This window comes from Lygodium microphyllum, chromosome 5, assembly GCF_053477565.2.
Source record: "Lygodium microphyllum isolate KBCC chromosome 5, Lygodium_microphyllum_v1.1.10, whole genome shotgun sequence".
Taxonomy (NCBI): Eukaryota; Viridiplantae; Streptophyta; class Polypodiopsida; order Schizaeales; family Lygodiaceae; genus Lygodium; species Lygodium microphyllum.
The window spans coordinates 85,932,522-85,936,618 of NC_141139.1; the positions used below are offsets into that span (position 1 = coordinate 85,932,522).

The 4,097-nt window shown below is 42.6% G+C and overlaps 1 pseudogene; it reads left to right on the forward strand.

Moving 5' to 3' along the window:
• The first annotated feature begins 389 nt into the window (after nucleotides 1-389).
• On the forward strand, nucleotides 390-1,142 carry LOC148036080 (thiamine pyrophosphokinase 1 pseudogene; annotated as a pseudogene).
• The last annotated feature ends 2,955 nt before the right edge of the window (nucleotides 1,143-4,097 follow it).

The window sequence follows — 4,097 nt, forward strand, 5'->3', positions numbered from 1 at the left end:
GATCATGGGTAGTTGGCCCATCCGGAGGATGCGTAGGATTAGAGGGGGTGGATGTCGTATTGCTGCACATCCAAGGTATGGAATCCACCAAAAAGTTATGTGTGTGGGAATTGTCACTTTGTACATACTTAGTTGTTGTGTTTACATTTTTTTTTCTGCGTGCGAGTATAGTGGAGAGAAGTTTAGAAGCATAGTGATGGATATGTTTGGGAAGTTTGAATCAGTTTTAGAAGCACTAGAAGATCGATTACCATCTACCTTGGATCTTGCAATGGAGGTTTCTGTAGTTGAAAAGGGTTGCAATACAGGTCATTAAGGAAGAGCAAGCACTCCTCCTCACAGAAGCGCCACTGAATCCCAAGGCTAATAAAGAGAAGATGACACAAATAATGTTTGATACATTCAATGTGCCTGCTATAACTGCTGGATACTCTAAATATGGTCTCAATGAGGATGTGCTCAACTGTTTCAGGGAGATGCAAGAAGAAGGCCTATCCTTGGATGCTGGCAAAGTTTTGTGCAGTTTGAAATCTTGTGTCAGTATAGTCTCCATTCCAACAATGGGCCATAGTTCCACTTTTCTTTCTAGTGCTTTTTTGAACCAAGAGCAGCCTAGTTTGACATTTGCACTTGTAGTGCTGAACCATCAACTGCCTTTATTGACACGGTTTTTATGGGATAAAGCATGTTTTTGAATATGCGTAGCTGGGGGAGCAAATTGGATTTATGATGGTGCCCTTGATTTTGTGCCATCTGAGGATGCATTTGAAGTTTGTAAACGGTACAAACCTGAAGTGATAAAAGGAGACTTGGATTCTATTCGACCTGAGGTGAAGGAGTTCTATGCTGGGCTAGGCACAAAAGTCCTGGACAACTCAGGGAATCAGGATACCATAGATCTTTGGAAATGCTTGTCGTATTTGAATGACACATTACTAGAAATAACATCAGTTGAAGGTCCTCATTGTGGTCTAATTCCATTAACTGGTCCCTCTAACATCTCTACAACCGGTTTGAAATGGAATATAGATAAGTGTTCTTCACATTTCGGTGGCATTATCAGTACATCAAACATTCCTGAGAGCAACAGAGTGACTGTACAAGTAGATACTGATTTGATCTGGACAATAGAGCTACAGTAACTCTATGATCAACTTCGAAACACTATTGCTTTTTCTGGTAAAAAAGGGGACCTTTGCCAGCAGGACCTATAGAGCGGCCTACCAAAAGAGTTGAGCCGCTTTTCTAATATAAAAAAAAGGGCCGCTTTTTGAGGGCCTATTGTGGAAGGATCGAATTCTTAGGGAAAGAAAAAAATAAAGCCTCGGATGGCTATTTTCAAAAGGAGGCTTTTTGGGGGGGAAAAAGGCACGGAAAAAGTAGGCGACTGCTACAGGGAACAGAGTGGAATGCTCTCTGGGGAAAGGCTATGGAGGCGCAGAAATCCATTGAAATCTATTCGAAGCACATATACAGTTACTTCATCCATCAAACTTATTCATTACTGAAATGCTGCTACAAGAACAATTTGAACCCCTGCGTATTGTACTCTCTGTGAAGGGCTAAGGAGGTTGCAGGTTACGCACTTTTACAGATTAAAATTGAAGACTGAGATCTTGTTCTGATGCCACAATTGAGGCTTTCACACCCCTGGTTAAAATTTGATGGAGTTGTTTTCTCCATCCGTCATTCAAGAATGCTTTTTGGACTACCTTTCTTGAGTTGCCGCTCTGGTATTCTTCGACGCACAGATTACAGAGTAATTCCTTCAAGTAGGATTGATGATGGTAGTACTGCGAGATGCAGGGAGGAGTCGATGAGATTTTCTAACAGGTCCTCTGTGGTTGCGACTTTGCTTTCGAAAACTCTTTGACATCTTTGGTGAACCCGACGTGAAAGCGTCACATAAATTTCAGGATGGGAGATACTTCAGCATTAGTTTCAGCCTCTTCTACGATTCTTGCTTTGTCCTCTACTTCAGCTTCATCATTGATGCTGCTTCAAGTACTTCAACGGATGATTTAAAGCAGATTTTACAGAATATATCTATGTATATGCAGCTTCAAAATCAGCAGACACTATTGTATATGCAGCGGCAGCAGCAATTGCATCAGCAACAATTGTCTCAGCAAAGGCAACTATATTCGGAGCAGGAGAATGCAATCAACGCGACTAAGGCGATTGAAGTAGTTGAGACACCCGCCCTGAGGGCAAAAGTGACTGATCTTTTTATTCAAAATTCGCATTGGCAAGATTTTAAGAAGGTCCTGAAAGAAGAGTATTTCCTTGAGGACTTTGGGATGGCTACACGGCGGTCATTCCGAGCATTGGATGTTGAGAAAGTTGAGCTTTTCTTGCAAGCTGTAGATCCTGCTCTTTAGGAAGAATTAGGAGAGCTTCTTGAGGATTGCACGAAGCCTATGGATCTTAAAACGGATTGGCAAGATGCCCAGGATGCAGTCTCGACTTTGACCAAGAGGAGGCTATGGAAGACTCGCCTACAGAATGGATCTATGACACCGATGCCGTCTTCTGCTCCTATGCCTGCTTCTATCCCTGTTATTTCTTCTCTTCCTAAGCCAGTTTCTTGTCCTATGCCAGTGCCTTCTATTTCTACTCCTCATGTTCCTCCTGTTCCAAGACCGATGCCGACTCCTTCTGCTCCAAAACCATCCGCTCCATCGGTGCCTTCCTCTCTTGATGACATAATCAAAGGCATAACAGATTTGACACTGGAGTCAGTTAAAGCAAAATTGGTGGGAAAATTGAAAGATCAGTTTGCTTCAACTGCATCTACTATTTCTTCTAGTGCTCCTACTGCACCTAGGAGTGCTCCTAGTGCACCTAGGAGAGATCGAAGATATATTTGGTGTGATAGTACGGACCATCAGCATTGCAGGGATTGTGAATCTTTTTAGGATGCAAGGAGGAAGAATTTGGTATTTTGGGGACAAGATGGTAAGATCTGGTTGACTGAAACAGGAGCTCCGCTTGCTACCAACTTTGGGAAAGGCGGAATGAAGAAATTAGTGGATGACATGGCCGCGCATACTTCTTATGTGGCAGCTAGAGGAGATGCTTCTACATATGGAGTTCAGATTGAGAAAGGACTAGAGAATCAGTCAACATCATGGACTTATACTATGGAGACGGCAAACAATGGAAAAATTCAACAAACTGTTTTGACTAGTGTAGGCTCTAGCATCAGATCTGAGACAGGTTGGGATTCACCTGTTGACAGGTACACTATTTATGCCTACTTGGCTAAGTCTCAGGGAGCAGGTGCACTTGTTGAGGAGAAGCATAAGAGGGATGAAGAAAATCCAAATGCAGCTAAAAAGACTAGAGGGGGAGAGTTTGTTACTCTACCTACTGCAGGACCGTCTTTGAGACCAGGGCCAGAATGACAAATGGAAGATGCTCAAAAGAAAGAAAAGAGGCATGAGCCTAGAGAGAGAAAGCAGCCAGGGTTTAGATTGATCTCCGATATTGAGACATCTACGGACATGAAGAAAATCTTTAATGACAAGATACTTGGCAGTGAGGTGACTTTTACTATTTCTGAGGTTTTGGGCATCTCGAAAAGAGAGTTTTAAGATCAGTTCCAAGAAGTCCTGAAGAGGAAAAGACATGCATTGCCTACTACTGATACACATGGAGTTTTGATTGGGGAGTTGGATGAGGATGAGGATGAGGTTATGGTTGATAATGCTTCTGTTTTTCCACAGATAGAGAAGAGGGTTCAGCCTATGCATTATGTTGAAACTGGTGAGCCTGTCTTGATACCACGTAGTCACTTTTCGCGGAGTCATTGGGCTAGGGCAACTACAGAAACGATGGTAAAAATTGGAGAGAAACAGGTGCCTTATATTGCTTTGGTGGATCATGGTTCAGAGATTAATCTCATAGTTCGTGGAGTTTATAAAAGTAACAGATGGCCTATGGATGTAGAGCATGGGTGGCATATGAGAGCCGCCAACAACACTGCAAGTGATTTGTATACTGCCTATCCCAGTGTCAGGGTTTCTATTGGAGATATAGAGGAGGATTTCCATTTCTTTGTGCAGGATTCATGCTCTTATCCCATAATTCTTGGA